The sequence below is a fragment of the Myotis myotis genome, unplaced genomic scaffold, assembly GCF_014108235.1.
Source record: "Myotis myotis isolate mMyoMyo1 unplaced genomic scaffold, mMyoMyo1.p scaffold_m19_p_3, whole genome shotgun sequence".
Lineage (NCBI taxonomy): Eukaryota > Metazoa > Chordata > Mammalia > Chiroptera > Vespertilionidae > Myotis > Myotis myotis.
The window spans coordinates 25,355,628-25,374,120 of NW_023416335.1; the positions used below are offsets into that span (position 1 = coordinate 25,355,628).

The following is an 18,493-nucleotide window of genomic DNA, read 5'->3' on the forward strand; positions in this document are numbered from 1 at the left end:
TAATTGAGAAAAGCAGCTCTGCCCTGGCCGGGTATTTCAGTTGGTTAGTGTCCTGCTGCACCAAGGTTGCAGGCTCCACCCCTGGTCAGGGCACACAGATGGAACAACCAGTGAATGCATAAATAAGTGGAACAACACATTGATGTTTCCCTCCCTCTCTTTCGCTTTCCCTGCTTCACTTTCTCTCTCCCTCCCTTCTACTCTCTCTAAATCAATGAAGAAAAAACAAAAGCAGCGCAGATGGTGTGACTCAGTGGTTGAGTGTCAACCCATGAACCTGAAGGTTGCTGGTTTGGTTCCTGGTCAGGGCACATGCCCAGGTTGTCAATCGATCCCTGGTAGGGGGCATGTAGGAGGCAGCAGATCAATGATGTTTCTCTCTCATCGATGTTTCTATCTCTCTGTCCATCCCCCTTCCTCTCTCTCTAAAAATCAATAAATACATATTAAAAACCAAAAGCAGCCCTCTTCCTTTGCAGGTGTGGGAAGAGAGGGAAACTTTTTTGTCAAAATGTGTTAAATTACTTGACCCGGTTTCCTGTCTCCCAAAACTTGGGGTAATGTTGTAGTTCTCAGTATTGCCTCCTGTTGTGAGTAGCTCCCAAGCTTGGTGTTTTCTGTTTTTTTTTATGCATCTCTCCTGGCATGGCCAACTATGCCAGGCCATGTAGGCACTGGGGAGACCCTGATTTTACGTCGGGCCTGCCCCACATTGCTTCAGATGGGATTAATAGGGTTTTGCAGCTCTTTGACTTCTTCCTGGCAGTGGTTCATAGTGCAGTGAGTAATCAGATTAGAAAAGAAAAAGGTTTCTGTGGAAATTTGGGGGCAAAATTTCCATTAATTAAAAAGAAAAAATAGCCAGCATATTTTTCTCAGACCCCATCTTATGGCCATGTTTATCCCTCATTGTTTAAATATAACCCTTCTTAACCTAGGGGCAAGCATGCTATGCCTTTCTCCTCCTCTCCCGTCTGGACATAAAGCCTGTTATTGTTGACTGTTCTGCAGTTGGATCACTTGGAAATGAGATTTCATTTGAGTAGAATGTTTTCCTTTCAGGATAACGGGCCTCTTTAATTTTGTACTCGTAGAGGGCCTAGCAAAACATTTACATTTACTCCTGATTTTCCCTCTTCAGAGTCCTTAAGAGACAGGGAGGATTCATTAGCAAATAGATCATCGTGACACATCCAGTTATTGGTGAGCCATAAACGATCAGAAAAAGAACACAGAAGGTAGACGTTTAGAGCATTAAAAGCCTTTGGCAAATGATATATGTGGTGGTTTTAACCGACCTTGGAAGTTATGTAAGCCTTGGTGTGTGCTTTTATATCAGAATGTGGTCTATGAAAACGACGATCATCTGTTGAATTTACAAAATATCTCCGTAGAGGCCGAGTTCAGCTGGTCCAAGGTGGTGAGCAGTGAATTGAGGCTGGATTTCTTAGCTTTGGGAAGTGACCGCTCAGTGGCCTGCCTTCCTATTCCTGTTCTTTCAGCCCTTTTACATAATTACTTCTTGCAAAAACCTCCTGAAAGTGTTTAAAATTCCAGGTGAGTCAGTCTTTTGTGTATCTCGGTTTCATTCAATTATAATACATTTCAAGTACCTCTTTCCCCTTTCTCCTTTGTTTTTCCTATTGTTCCCTTTCCAGTTCCTCCAGTTTCTTTTACTTTGGGACAACCTTTTTGATGCTGCTGAGAACCTACTTAATTAGACAGAGCCCAGTGAGATTAAAAGTCTTACAGGGCAGAAAGAAGAAGGGTGGTCCAGGGTTAGGTTGAGCCCAAAGACCAGTAGGCATTGACAGGGTGTGGCTCTCACTCCAGGCAGTTTCGTGTCCACTTCTTCCCTGAAGGTTGTCCTTGCCTGTTCCTCATGGTCTGCACTGCCTTCTGTGGCAGCAAACACAGTTGGGGCAGGGGCTGGTCAAACTCGGCCTCTCTTAGGAGCTGTCATTGGAGCTGAGACCTGAAAGGCAGAAAGGGAATTGCAGGCCTGGCGCATGTTCCAGCGTATGCTAGGGGCTGGGACACCGGAGATAAATCTTACTTAGTGCTTGGTCTCAGGGAACTGACAGTTTGGTTGTCAAGCCACTAAGCTTGATCCACTGCCAACTTCCTGCCCCCCCTGAAACTGACAGTTCCTGTAACCCATCCTCTGACTTCAGTTAAGGGAGTTATCTCTCTCAACCTGCAAGTTGGCTCCAGATAACCTCACAGGGAGCTGTTTCACCAATTCCTGCAGCCAGTTTCCGCGACTGTCTTTAAGAGGCACCTGTTCTCGTTTGTTAAAAAGTACCAACAAAAAACTGGTCAGGTGAATTTGGAGTAAACTCTCACAACATGGGTCTAATGCTTAGGCTGCAGTTTTCTCTGTCAGATGAAAACGACACTCAGAAGTCAGTTCTACAACAGCAGTGACACACTGCTTCCCGGTTATGTGCCCTCCCTGTCTTTATTACCTTTTAAAAACTCCTTAGTTTTACAATCGGATCAGCCCCGAAGGGAAGCTGCTTCCTACATGTGCTGCATGGGACTTAATTTGCATGGAATAATATTACCAGTATCTGTAGGCTTATTTTCCCATAAATGCATGTGACCACAAAATCGTTCCGCTAACATTAAGTTTTAAATGCTTTCATTTTAAAAATCAGCCTTTGGGGGGAATAATCAAGACCTAACAGAAGGTAAAATTAGGCTTATGACATTATCATACCAAAAAAATAAAATAAAAAAAGCAGCATATTACTCTAAAGCAGAAAGAAAAACAGTAAAATAAAAATCCTACCAACTGCATATGGTAAATAAAAAAGAATGATTGCTGCTATTAAGTCTAAATACGAAAATCCCAACTCTAACTTGAGAAAACAAAGGTTTTTCTTGGAAAAGAACAGGGTGGTTTGGTTGCATATCAACTAGGAGAGAGAGAGCCTTTAAAGGCAGAACAATTTTCTTAAGACATTTAAATGAAAATAGATGACACAACGTAAGTCATTGCTTTCTTGACTGAATGATGCATTTGAAACCATTGTCCCAAGGATTCTGATTGCCTTAGGAAAGCATCCATATTCAAATGGTATAAAATGATGCATTACATAATTAGTTTTAAAAACTTTATAAAACCTATGAGGAGAGAGACATGTGCTATTTATGTTGGATAGAAAATTCTAGAAGGATGTTATGACGATCACTCTAAAGTTGTGTAAAGCACTACTGGTTGAGTATGTGGCCCCTGTGAACCTTGATGGCTGTGAATGCTGATTTTGGCCAGATGAGTTGTGTTGTTCAGGTGCATAAAACACACACACACACACACACACACACACACACACACACGCACACACACACAAAAGCCAGTTGTTTCTCTAGGGGACATATCCATACTTTTCCGAGACAAACATAGACGATAAACAAAAGTCAGCCCTTCTCTATGAAGGAACCCCAACTCTGCAAAAGTGGTGCTGATTTCAGAAGTATTTTTTTTTCTGGGATTCTGGCTTCTCTTATATACCGTTTCCAGGAACACTACCATGAAATTGGAGAAATTGTGTGAGAAGCTTTCTAAAAGGCTTGAAAGGCTGAGCAGGAAGGTGAAGAGATGAAGAGGAAAGTGGGAAGCCTTCCTAAATGCCCCACTCTGGATGCCTCTCATCTGTCCCCTTCTTCCCATCCCTTCATGAATGACCCCAGCCAACCCAGGGTGTAGAGTGAGAGATGCGCGGGGGCGGTGCTGGGAGGAGCCGGAGACAGGGGGATGCTATAGACAAGGAGTAAGCATCAGGGAGGCTGGGCTGCGCAGCAGCTTGGATTTGCCCAGGCCCTTGGCTCGAACATGCATGGCCTTGCGCAGTCCTCGCTGACCGTGGCAGGTGGCCAGCCGCAGGCCAGGCATTTTTAAACACTGTGTGCTCAGGAGAGTCCTCTTCTCCCTCTCCCTCCTTCCAGCAGCCAACCTCAGGGCACAGGGCAGTGCTGTGCAACATGAAATAAAACATATCTTATTTCCTATTGAACACAAAGGAATGCAGAAACTTAAACACAATCATGTAGACATTTCTGGTACTTAAAGTGCCTGTAATGTCCAAAGAAGGGGTTCTTACCCCGTTGCTATCTGATGACCACTACTGAGTGTCCGAGGTGTTTTCATCATTTTGTTAAATTGTGTTCTCACTTACATGACAACTGTCTTAGTCAACACATGCTACCGGAACAAATACCGTAGACTGGGAGGCTTAAACCACAGAGCAAAAACTGATTGCTTTGGCTGGGACGTCGTACTATGGTGAACAGAAGTGGTGAGAGGGGGCACCCTTTTCGTGTTCCTGATCTTGAAGGAAAAGCTTTCTACCTTCCACCATTGAGTATGGTGTTGGTTGTGTGTTTCTCATATATGACCTTTATTATGTTGAGGTATATTCCTTCTATACCCAATCTGTTGGGCATTTTTATCGTGAAAATATGTTGTATTTTGTCAAATGTTTTTTCTGCACCTTTTGAGATGAGCATGTGGTTTTCGTCTTTCATTGTATTAGTGTGGTGTATCACCTCGATTGTTTTGTGTATGTTGAACGACCCTTGCATCTCAGGGACAAAACCCACTTGGTCATGGTGTGTATTAGTTTCCCAAGGCTGCTACAACAAATGACCACAAACTGAGTGACTTAAAACCACAGTAATGTATTGTCTCACAAACCTGGAGGTTAGAAATCTGAAATCTGTAAGCCTGAAAGGTGTCAGCAGGGCAGTGCTCCCTCTGACACCTGTAGAGGGAAGCTCTTCCTTCCCCCTCCCAGATGCTGGTGGTGGCTGTTGAATCTTGGCCGTTCTTGGCTTGTAGCTGTGTCTCCCAATCTCTGTCTCTGTATGCACGTTCTCTCCCTGGGTCTTCATGTCATCTATATATATAAAAGCCCAGTGGCCAGAACAGCGGAACGACTAGAACAACTGGAACGACGGGTGGCTATGATGTGCACTGCGGCAGCCAACCAGCCTGATCCGGGCCCCGATTAGTCCCCCCTCCCCTGACTGGTCCGGCCCCTGATCGGCCCCCAACACCCTGATTGGGGGCAGGACTGGCCGGCCAACCACTCGTGGCCCCTCCCCCCCTGGACTGGCCCGATGGGCTTCCATTGGGGCGGGCCAGCGAGACCCCACTCCTGCACGAATTTGTGCACTGGGCCTCTAGCCTTCTTATAAGGACTCCAGCCATATTGGATTAGAGACCCACCTTACTCCAGTGTGACCTCATTGCATCTTCAAAATTACTATTTCCAGATAAGATCAGATACTTAGGTCCTGGGGGTTTGGACTTCAACATACCTTTTAGGGGGTGGGGAGAACACATTTCTACCCATGAAAGTATACTAGAGAAATTTCCATCTTTGGTGTGGATGGGAGTGGTATGTTTATCAAGCTGTAGGGTGAAAAAGGAAAGAAATGGATTACAAAAACCTTCCAGCTATTTGTACTGTATTAAACATCTACAACTCTCCTGTCTGGGAGACTTCACAACGCAATTAGTAGGGATATATAGCTGACCTGGTGAAGGTACCTTCAGTTCAGCAATGAAAATCAAATATTCTCTGGGCCAGAAGTGCCGCACTGGAAATTTTTAAGAAGTTATGCTGTTTTATTTTTACTGGCCCCAAAACTACCTTGAAAAAAGCTCTCAGCAGAATGCCGAGTCACTCTGCTCAGGTTGACAGCAAAATAATGGGGAGACTTCTTAGCTCTACTGAAGTGTGGGTGTTTGAGCTTTTTATTTGAAGTTTTGTAGCCTAGAGGATGTTGCCATATAAGATATGGGGACTCCTAGCACCAATTCTTTATGTAGCCAGTGGTTAAGAACAGAAGTATTTGAATGTACCCTCTAAAATGCAGCGATAAGAACACAAAGAAACGGTATTACAAATGTTATGCTTATTCCTGGCAAATGCTTTTTTTTGGATGCTTCTCTTAAATGCTTGGCCATTTGGTTTGCAGACGTTTTCAGGCATCTTTGCCACCTAATTATGGCCTATTTCCAAGGCTTTTGAAAGCTTCCATAAACAGCAGGTCCATGGTTAGGAGAAAGCACCTGTTTTATCTGGTTATAGCGTGCCTGTCAGGAATGGGACCATAAAACAGGCCGTTTCAACCTTTAAGATGCTTGCCAATAATTTTCAAGGGAGATGTGTTATATGACTTTTGATTATGTTAAGTTTCATAATCATAAAGTCATAACGATGCCAAGTTCACTTGTTCACAATAAATATGAAATGGAATGATTTCTCTTTGTTCAAGAGGTTTTTTTTGCACTTCGTTACCTGACTCTTTGTGGAGATAATGAGCATGCGGGAGTGAAATGCTGCTTTGAAAGAAATATAGTAAGAAAATAACTTCCACTATCTGAAAATTCAGGCCATAACAGGTGTGGTAATATACAGCAAAAACTTTCCTGCCATTCTTCTGTTGCTCCAGTTTCCATAAAAAGTATGAGAGAACATCTGGATAAGCTATAGAAGAAGGAAAAACCTCTCTCCCTTAACCTCTCCACCACCTTTAGTGTCAGAAATAGTACAAAGCAATTTAGGAGTGCACAGTGTTTGTTTAAATCTGAGAAGAAATTTGTTAAACAAAGCCAAATCCAGTAATATAAAAGAAAATGGCTTATATGGCTAGTGATCAACAGAAGACAATTTTTTCTCTTTATACTTTAGGTGTCCTCATGCCTTTGAAAGTTTATTCTGGTATATTAGTGATGAAGGGACAGTTTTTGCTTTGGCATTTTTCAGCTCGGTATATTTCAGGTGCCAAGTAATAGCAGCCCTGTCTTCAGCAATAGGAATTATTTGAAAGATTTTTTTTTCTCTCAAAAAAGCCTTCTTGTTGGTTGGAATTTCTGAGAATCACAATTATGGGCTGAATTCTGGCAGTTTATTATGCAGTTTATGCTGACTTGCTTTTTCATTTTAGAGAACTGAGCAGTGTGCTTTAAAAAGTATACACCTGGGTTGAAACAACGAGATACCACTGCACACCTGTTAGAATGGCTGAAATCTAAAACACGGACAACACCAAATGTTGGCAGGGATGTGGAGCAGCAGGAACGCTGATGCATCGCTGGTGGCAATGCAAAATGGTGCAGCCACTTCGAGAGACTTTACAGTTTCTTACAAAACTAAACATATTCTCACCATATGACCCAGCAGTGTGCTCCTAGGTGTTTAGTTAAATGAATTGTAAGCTATTTTTACACAAAAACATGTGCTAAGTATTTATGGCATTTTTATTCATAATTGCCCCAAATTGGAAACAATCAAAGTATTCTTCCGTAGTTAATAGATAAATAAACTATGGTACATCCAAATTATGAAATATTACTCAGTGCTAAAATGAAATGAGCTAATGATGGGTACCTGTCATTATGTATCTGTGAAAACTCAGTGAACCCTAATGTTAATGTGTGAACTTTAGTTAACAATAATATATCAATATTGGTTCAATTGTATAACAAATGTGTCACACCAATACAGGCTGTAAAGATTAGGGGAAACTGTATATGTGTGAGAGGCAGTTTGTGGGAACTCTATGTACTTTCTGATTCATTTGTCAATAAACCTAATACTGGTCTAGAAAAAAAGTTTCTATCAAGCCACAAAAAGACATGGAGGAACTTCAGTGCATATTGCTAAGTGAAAGAAGCCAGTCTGAAAAGGCTACATACTCTACGATTCCACATATGACATTCTGGAGAAAGTAAAACTACGGAGACAGTAAAAAGACCAGTGTTGCCAGGGGTGGGGAGGGCTGAGCAGGCAAAACATACCGATTTTTAGGTATTTTTAAAAGAATAATGAAATTATTCTGTATGATACTGTAATGGTGGGTCCATGTCATTATGCATTTGGCAGAACCCATAAAACTGTCTTTAGTTCTTAACAGCGATTTTCAAATGGTGTGCTGCAAGAATTTTTAAAACATGCAATACCTGACTACTTAGTCAGTGGCACTGACCTCATTTCCCTTAGGCTATCAAATAAAAAACTGACGACAGCCAACATAATAGCTATCAGGTATGAATGAATCAAAATTATACCTATTTCTTTGTTGTTGGCAAAAAATATATTTTTTTTGGTGTGCTACAGAATTTTAGTAATTAGTTTATGTGTGTCATGAGATGAAAAAGGTTGAAAATTGCTGGTGTATAATAATATATGCATATTGGTTTCAGCACTTGTAATGAATGAACGACTCTAATGTAAGATGTTAATAATAGGGGAAGTTGAGGAGGGTGGTTGGGAATATATGGGAACTCTGCACTTTTCAATTTTTTCGTAAACTAAAACTTTTCTGAAACATAGTCTTTAATTTTTAAAAAGTTAGCAAAAAATTATAGGGAATTCAAATTTCAGTCTCCATAAATAAAGTTTTATTAGAACACACACACATAGACACACACACACGGGCAACTTTGGTGGCATACATTTTTTGACAACCATGGCCAGTGTCATTGACTGCCCCGGGCCCCTGTTGGCTGGATGAGACGAGTCCTTGCAGCTGGGCCTTTGCTCTGGGGTGGCTTCTATTTTGAAATCTTCAGGAGATTGTACTCCCCAGCCCCCAAGTCTCCTTCCATCCGTACACAATTTTGATTCTATGCCTGACTCACTGGGCAGCTCAGTTTCTTGTCTGTAAAACAGGAGTCATTGTGCTTACTCTTTCTCTTTAGTTTCTCCTAATTCAATTTGTCATGCCGCACGGGGATGTGGTGAGGAGAATGCTAATTAGAAACATAGGTTAACTTACCGGACAAAACTGAGTTCCCAGAAGAGGAGCTGGATAGAGATGGAGCTGATGGGAAATCAGGCTAGTCGCATTTTGAGGGATAGATAATTTTGCAGCTGGAAGGGACCATCACTGATTATTTGATTCAGTTTTATGCTAGCAGCCAGGGGCTCCCCAAGTCCTTAAGTCTCCAAGCTTGCAGTGTGTGTGGACAGGTCTGGGCTATGAAGGCAAAGAAACCGGGGTTGAACCTCACATGTTCCTCCCTGGACAGCTGGAGGGCCTCTCTGAAGCTCAGTTTCCTTATCTATAAAGTGGGAATGAATGGCCACACCTACTTTATAATCAGCGGATTAAAACAGGTCATTAGTATGATGTGCCCTCTATGGGGCCTGCACCAGGCAGCCTGCACCGTCCATGCAGGTTTAATTTTCTGTAGAATGAACTGTCAGTTTCATTTTTCTCCTTGAAGGTCCCAGAAAAGTCAACTGCCCTCTTATCTGTTTTAGCGTTATCCCTCCTCAGATGGTCAGGAAAAGATTTTTTTAATGTCAAACTAACCCCCCCCCCCCTTTTTTTCCCCTTCCAATTTAAGTCTCCTTCCATTTGCCCTGTATCCTCTGGACACTCTCAGAAGCCTTTGTAATTGGTCATTCAGCCACTTCTTGATTTCCTCTAGATTGAATAACCCCAGTGGCTCTGACCTATTCTAATTTCCTTTGAAAATGCTCCTTGCCTTCTGCAGCTTCTCCTCGGTCTTTTAGAAATCCACTGACCAACACGGACGGTGCGCTTTCGTAAGGATCACTCCGGGCCTTTGCATGCCCTGTGCGTTTTACTGTGTGTTTTGTGTTCTTGTTCTTATTACTTTTCAACCAGGTCCTTGCCCAAATTCCTTAACTTTTCTGAAACTGTTTCCTCATCTGTAAAATATGATGAATGCAGTATCTACCGCAAAGATTTAAGCATTTAATAGGCTGTGATATACATATATAGTTCTCATAACAACATGGCTACATAGAGAGTCCTCAACAAATAGTAGCTATTTTTTACTTTTTATTTAGAAATCATTTAGATTCACAGGAAGTTGAAAACGTAGTGCAGAAAGTTCCCATTGCCCTTCTGCCAGCTGCCTCCAATGAAAACATCTTCCATCATTAAAATACTTTTTCAAAAACAGGAAATTAATGTTGGTACTACACTATTAGCTGGACTATAGAGCTTGTCCAGATCTCACCAGTTTGTTATGCTTGACTATAGAGCTTGTCCAGATCTCACCAGTTTGTTATGCTTTCTTTTGTATGTTCATGTGTATGTGTGTCTAGTTCTATAAATTTTATTACATGCCCGGATCTGTGTAACCACCGCCACCACAGTTAGGATACAGAATTGGTCCATTTTTACAGAGACTGTTCCTTTATAGTTGCACCCTCCCTCCATCCCTAGCAACCACGGGTCTGTTCATCACATTTTGAGAATGTCCCACCATTGGAATCACACCTTTTTAGATTGGTCTTTTTCACTCAGTGCAGTGACCTTGAGATCCATCCATCCTGTTCATGCATCAGTAGTTTTTTTCTTTTTTTTATTACTGGTTACTATTCCATTGTATGGGTTTAACCACAGCTTCTTAATCCACTTACTCCCTGAAAGACCTCTGGGTTGCTGTCAGTTTTTTGGACCTTACAAATAAACTGCTCTGAAAATTCATGGGCATTTTGTGTGAGCATGTTTTTACTTCTCAAGTGTAAATACATAAAAATTGTGATTGCTGAGTCGTATGTTAAAGTGTATACTTAACTTTTTAAAGAACTATCAAACTGTTTTTCTCTGGTGGCTGTACCACTTTACATTTCCACCAGGAACGGATGAGAGAGCGCTTTCTCTACATCCTTGCCAGAATTTGGTGTTATCACTGTCCTAATAGATGTGAAGTGGCCCCCTATTCTACTGTGGCTTTAATTTGTATTTCCCTGATGGCTAGTGATATTGCACATCTCTTCATGTTCTTACTGGCAATCCATATATTCTCTTTGGTGAAGGTCTGTTAGCGCCTTTTGCCCATGTTAAAAATTGGATTCTTTGTGTTCTTACAGTTGAGTTGAGAATGTTCTGTACATGTTCAGAATACAAGTCCTTTGTCAGATATGTCATTTGCACATATTTTCTCCCTTCTTGCGGCTTTGTCTTTTCATCTTTTTCACATGATCTTTTGCAGAGGAAAGAATTTTAATTTATTTTTTCTCTTATTGATCATGATTTTGGTGTTACGTTTCCTGTTTTTCCCTAAAAGATTTATATTTTAGCATTTTAAATTGAGATGTACAAATGGGTCCATTTTGACTTAGTATTTGTTTAAGGTGTAGGGTTGAGATTAATTTCTTTTTGCATAAAGAAAGCATATAGATAATTCCAACACCATTTGTTAGAAACCCTATCCTTCCATTCAGCTGTTTTTGTAATTTTCTGCTAGCCATATTTATGTAGAGCTGTTTCTGGGGTCTTAAATATGTTCTGTTGAGCTGTGTGTCTATTCCTCTGCCAATAGCACATGGTCTTGATTACTATAGTTATACAGTAAGTCTTAAAATTGTGTATTGTGATTCCTCTAATTGTATTCTTCTTTCTCAAAATTGTTTCAGCTACTTTAGGTCTTTTGCCTTTCCACATATGTTTTAGAAGAAGCTTGTCTATACCTGCAAAAACCTTGTTGGGATTAGCTATTATTTTAAACCAGAGTCCTGGTGCACGAATTCGTGCACCTGTGGGGTCCCTCAGCTTGGCCTGTGGAGATCAGGCCAAAATCGGCTCTCTGACATCCCCTGAGGGATCCCAGGTTGCAAGAGGGTGCAGGCCAGGCCAAGGAACCCCACCGGTGCACAATCAGGGTCAGGGAGGGATCACGGGAGGGATCCAGGGCATATCCGGCCCATCTCACCCAGTCCCGGTCAGCCGGACCCCAGCAGCAAGCTAACCTACTGGTCGGAGCCTCTGCCCCCTGGTGGTCAGTGCGTGTCATAGTGACTGGTCGAACAGTCAGGTACTTAGCATATTAGGCTTTTATTAGATAGGATGTTACCATTGCTTCTTCCTTCATTCTATATTTGTTTTATTACTTCTCTTTACAAGTCTCACCTTATCTAGAGCCGAAGGGGATTTAGAGATCATTTCACCTGATGCTAACATCTTCCAGTGGAAAAAATGTCATCTTCCTGTGAAACAGATTCAGGGAGGGTCAGCGACGCCCTGAGGTCACGAGGAGGTTAATGACCTAGGACCAATGTCCACACCTTCTAACTCCTTGGTCTGAGGATTTTCAGTCTGCCACAAGGACCCTCTCTTAAATAGACTGAATCTATCTGTTTTTCATACATTTTTTTCTTCTTTCTCGAAAGGAATAATTTAGAATTTCACTGGCATAGTCCAGAGAGAGCAGGATCAAGTATAGTAGAAAATCCCCTAGGAAAATCCCCTTTTAGTGGCTACCTTAGAAAGTGTACAACACTCATGTTTGACTTCTTAATGACTAATACAAATTGGTACTTTTATCATTCCCTGGACAATACAAGGACTTTAGAATACTTCAGTCCTTTTTACACCCTTCCCACACTTGTATATGCTGCTGTTTTCATGTATTTAGAATAACTTCAAGAACATAGATAATAGTAAATAAAAGACAGTAAATTCAAGAGGAAGTGATGAATCTTGAATATTTAATATTTTTGTTTTCCACTTTTAAATATAACTTAATTATACCATTATATAATTTACTTTTAACACCCAGGGTTTCTATGCCCTGGACATTCTTATTCAGTACGTGTGGTGTGGGAGCCACGGTTTGAAGAGGCAGTTCGAGCGGGCTATTGGCCACGCTCGGAGCAAGCTGAGACAGTTACGAAAAGAAACGCAGGCCTTGGAGTCAGATGAACCTGGGTTCAACTCCTTAGGTACTGGTTTAATGATTCTATGCTTCAGTTTCTTCATTTGCAAAATGGGGATCATGGCATCTGGTTCTTAAGTTTTCTTTCTGTTTAAACAGTGTGTGCTAAGTTCTTAGCATTGAGCTTGGTATCCCAAATCAGTGAATGCTGCTTCCTTTCCTTCCTCCTTAACAGACTATGAGGTTTGATCTCTTTTTGAGGTGGAGACAGTGTTATGTGTTAAACAAACCATTTCACTTTCCTCCTGATCACTGGGAAGATCATACTTGTCAGACCCTTTGCAGGTAGGTAGGGTCACATGACTGGTTCTGGCCAATGAAATGTGAGCATAACAGATGTGTGTCACTTCCAGGCTGAGAGGTTAAGGATCTGCTCTGACTTCCCTGTGTGCTCCTCTTCTGTTGCTAGCCAGGTGATACCAGATGGCACTGAAGCAAGAAAGTGGTAGTTGCCTGGTTCCCTGAGTCACTGTTTGGAGGAGAGTACCCCCCATTAACCATATTAGATGGTGATTCAAAAGAGAACTCAACCTTTGTTGAGATTTGGGGGGATGCCCTATAGCCTTTAGTGTTAATTACTCCAATTAATATACTGTTGGATGTTTAAAAACTTTAAATTGTGTTTTGAATATTATATTTGTTATAATATTCTAAACACTTTATGATTTATATGGGCTACAGGAAATACATTATAAAGCATGCAAGGAATTCAGTAGGAAACTATAGCATGAGGAGATATTCATTTGTAGCGAATAAGAAATTTTTTTTCAAGCCAGAATATTTCGGTGGCTTTTGTGCATTTGTGTTTTTTATGTATGATTTGGGTGTAGGTGTAATTCCCAACATCACAAGGCAGATCCCTTTTCAAGATAACAGTTCCTGCAGCGGTTCTCAACCTGTGGGTCGTGACCCCTTTGGCGGTCGAACGACCCTTTCACAGGGGTCGCCTAAGACCATCCTGCATATCAGATATTTACATTACGATTCATAACGGTAGCAACATTACAGTTATGAAGTAGCAACGAAAATAATTTTATGGTTGGGTCACAACATGAGGAACTGTATTTAAAGGGCCAGAAGGTTGAGAACCCTGCTTTAGGGTAAGGGTCATAGGAACCAGAGTGGCATCTACAGAACATCAATACTGTTGAGTGGGTGGTTCAAATAGTCTAGATGGGGGTGGCCAATCTACCAATGGGAGAGTAATGCTAGGCACTGGAAGGAAGGATGAGGGGTCTTCAGCACATAATTAGCTACATCATCTCTCACTGTAAAATAGAAGGTTCTGTGTTCCATGGGGGTGGCTGTACAGGGTCCAGATGCAAGGTATTTATCTATTTGCCTCAAATGACCTCTTAGATCTAGGATGGGGTGGAGGCCCCTTTTTAGGCATAGGCTCAATATATGTACACTAGAGGCCCAGTGCACGAAATTCATGCACGGGTAGGCTCCCTAGGCCTGGTCGGCAATCAGGGTCGATCGGCCTTCCTTCCCCTGGCTGCTGGCTGCTGGCCGGGGCCTTCCTTCCTTCCTTCGTTCCACACCACCCCCTGGTGGTCGCCACACATCATACTGAGCGGTCAAACTCCTGGTCAATCAAACTCCTGGTCAGTTGAACTCTCAAAGGGGACAATTTGCATATTAGCCTTTTATTATGTAGGATTAGTAAAAATGGCAGATACCTCTGGCCAGCATAGCCTTGAAGGGGAGCAGATACCCATCACTTTCAGTGGATGGATCAAAAGACCCTTCTTGCCTTAGAGGTTTTCCCCTGGAAGGATTTATATTTTCATTATCATTTAGTTCTAAGTAGAGTTTTTTATTCATGAATTATTTAAAAGTTTATTGGTTCATATCCAAACACCTGGGGATTTTCCAGTTCTTTCTGTTACTGATTTCTGGTTACTGTGATTAGTGAATCCACTCAATGTAATTTCAATCTTTATAGGTTTGTTGAGACATGCTTTCTGGCACAGCATGTAGTAGTCAATTGCTATAAACAGTCTATTTACTCCAGAAAATGACGCATATTCTACAGTTGTTGGGGATAGTGTTTAAGAGTGTTAATAGTGGTGTTCAATTAAAAAATGTGTCACACCAACATTATGCTGTTTATAATGGACTAAATTAAGGCTATAAAGAGGTTAAAATTAAAAGGATAGGAAAATGATTTTTTTCTTCTGTTTATTCTATTAACTCCCAAGAGAAGTATGTTAAAATCTCATTATGATTATGGATTTTTGCTTATGGTTATTTCTCTCTTTCATTCCTTCACTTTTTGATTTATAGATTTTGAGGCTATTTTATTATATTAGTTGGTGAAATAGTTTTTCTCTTAAAGTCTACTTTGATTAACATAGCTCTTACAGCTGTTAGTTTTTGCACAGTATATCTTTTTTTAAAAAAAATCCCATTAGTGTCAACATTCTGTATCCTTGTATTTAAATTACGTCTCTTAGGAGCAGGCAGTATAGTTACATTTTAATGTGTATTTACTTTGTCAGTCTTTGGCTTTTAATTGGATCATTTAGTGTGTTTGCCTTTAATGAAATCTATTTGGGTTTCAATCTACCATCTTACTGTTTGATTTCTCTTTGTCCCACCTGTTCTTGTACATTTTTCTCTCCTTTCTTGCCTTATTTTTAATTAAGTATTTTAAAACTTTCCTTTTTTTTTTCTATTGCATTCTTTAATTACACATTCTTTTAGTGGCTACCTTAGAAAGCGTACAACACTCTTGTTTGACTTCTTACAGACTAATACAAATTGATACTTTTATCATTCCCTGGACAATACAAGGACTTTAGAATACTTCAGTTCTTTTTACATCCCTCCCACACTGATATATGCTACTAATTTCATGTATTTAGAATAACTTCAAAAACATAGGTAATCTATAATAATAAAAGCACAATATACTAATTAGACCGGACGTCCTTCTAGATGACCTTCTGAACGAAGCCGTGGAGGTGGGGGCCAAGCCCCTTGCACGAATTTCATGCATTGGACCTCTAGTAGTAAATAAAGGACAGTAAAATCAAGAGGAAGTGATGAATCTTGAATATTTAATATTTTTGTTTTTCACTTTTAAATATAATTTAATTATACCATTATATAATTTACTTTTAGCATCCAGCTTGCAAACTTCCTAAACATTTAATAATTATCTCTTGTGAGTCAATAGGAGCTGGCTCAAGTACACCACTGAGTGAGGTCATGTCTTAGAATGGTAGCCAAGTATAATAAAGATAATCCTTGGAATTCCAAACATCTCAGCATGGATATATGTGATTCCCAAATAGTAAAACAACCATCATGTTTTATGAAGTCCACCAAAAAGGGGCACATTTTTACTAATGACCTGGATGAAGAAATTGAGAAAGCGTTAGTGCATGTGCAACAATGAGGTACAATGGTAGAAGTACTAGATGACAGTGTTACAGTATGCTACTGCGTATTTCTTCAGTGGTCGTCATGTTGTAGCTTGAAATTGGGCACGTTGGGACTATGTACTTCATGGGAGTATTGACTATATGTCAGGATATGATTTATTGTTTTGTTTTCTAGATCTAAGAAAATGAAGACAGTTGCCGATTGAATTTAGTGGTGTCCTGTCTGTAGCATTACAACATGAATAGCACAAAAAGCTGTGGAGATATTCTTCTAATATTCAAAAACAATTATCTGACTCAGTAAAAAAAAAATTCACTGCTGCCATTGATAAGCGAGTGATGTGTTGTCTTACTCTTAATGTAAAATAAAACATCAAGCATTTGTGTTGGAACTACACTCATTGGTCAACCATAGGTTTTCTACAGATGCAAGAATTTGGCAAAAATTAATGAATGAATCATCAGCTATATTGAAGTTAGAATAAAGAACAGTGTGTATTTTATTTTTATTTTAAAAGTTGTGTAGTAATATTTTATATTAATAAAACTTACAAGGAACTGTGCACAAGATATAGATAGATATACATGCAATGTTTTCCTGGGAGAGCTAGTTGTTAAACATTTGCCAAAATACCACTGGCCTCCTTCTTCCAAAACTGCAGTAAAAAGTGTTATTATTGTTCCTACTGACTTCCCTAGGAAATCCTAGGATGAAAGTTACACATGTTACTGGCTTAACTAAAGCAATGGCTTCTTTATACATTTCTTTATACTACCAGGGTTTTCCTAGAATCTGGACTAGTTGTCCCCTTATCACCTCTGTCAAAAGTACCAAGGCCTCAAGGTTTTCAGAATATTTTTACAACTTTTTTTTCCCATAGTATTGAGTTTCTCTGCTTATCAATTCAAAATATAGAATAGATAATTCCTCTCCTTTTACCTAAAAGATTTTTGTTACTGTGTCATCGTCATTTAAGCTCTAATTCCCAGACTTCTTCTGATAGATTTTGGATGTGGGGGCATCTCACAGCCCCCAGGTGAGGACCTCTGCTCCTTCTGATGACCCTGCTTGAAACTGTTATAAAGACAGTGAGCCCCAGAACCGGGGGTCCTGGTAAAGGAGCCAGACTGCAAGGCAAATATCTTTACTTCTGCAGAAAGGTGCACAGCCAACAAAAGGTCTGGTAAGCAAGCACACTGAAATGGAAGTCCATTTGGATTTTATCTCTGAAGCTGTCTGCCCCTCACTCTGATTTGATTGGTCAGAGCTTGGGTTCATATTCTAGCGTAATTGGTTAATTCATAGGATGGGGAGGGATTGACATTTGAGGTTTGGCAAAATGAAACCTCAGCTTCTAGAAAACCGAAACTTAAGATAGTGGTCTCCTGGGGAACTGCAAGTCATGCAAGTCAAAATGGCAGGACTTAAGATAAGAAACTCCTTTCTTTGACTGAAAAGGTTACTTGTTGATTCTCACAAAACTGAGAAGGAGCATCTGACAATAGCTTTAGAACAACTGCTACCTACCAGGGTGTTGAGGCTCTCTTTTTCCCAATACCTAGAACCTGGGATATCTTAACAATAAAAGCTAATATTTTAAATTAAAAGCTTATTATTTTCAAAGCCATAAGAACTCCTCTGTCTATATAATACTAGAGGCCTGATGCACAAAATTCATGCAGGGGCGGGGGGTGGTTCCCTCCGCCTGGCCTGCACCCTCTCCAATTCAGGACTTCTCAGGGGGTGTCCAACTGCAGGTTTGGACATCCCTCTCGCAATCCAGGACTGCTAGCTCCTAAACACTCACCTGCCTGCCTGCCTAATCGCCCCTAACCCCTCTGCCTGCCTGCCTGATGCTCCTAACTGCTCCCCTGCTGGCCTAATTGCCCCTAACCGCTCTCCCCTGCCTGCCTGATCTTCCCTAACTGCCTCTGCCTCGGCCCCGCCACTGTGGCTTTGTCCGGTCTATTCAGTCTAATTAGCATATTACCCTTTTATTAGTATAGATCAGTGATGGCGAACCTATGACACTCGTGTCAGGTGACACGCGAACTCATTGTTTTGGTTGATTTTTCCTTCTTAAATGGCATTTAAATATATAAAATAAATATCAAACATATAAATCTTTGTTTTACTATAGTTGCAAAGATAAAAAAATTTCTATATGTGACACGGCACCAGAGTTAATTAGGGTTTTTCAAAATGCTGACACGCCCAGCTCAAAAGGTTTGCCATCACTGGTATAGATGATAATTTAATGAGTGCTCATTGTATTAGGTGCTGCATTTTGCACTTTCAATTTCCTGATTCACCTCCTTAGGTAGGTCTCATCATTATCCTCATTTTAGAAATGAGGAAACTGAGATTTATAAAGGATAACTTGTCAGG

At 40.6% G+C, this 18,493-nt stretch overlaps 1 protein-coding gene across 12 annotated transcripts in view; it reads left to right on the forward strand.

Moving 5' to 3' along the window:
* Positions 1-18,493, forward strand: part of CSGALNACT1 (chondroitin sulfate N-acetylgalactosaminyltransferase 1) — a 318,463-nt gene that overhangs the window by 116,303 nt on the left and 183,667 nt on the right. The gene's annotated exons all lie outside the window — the stretch shown is intronic.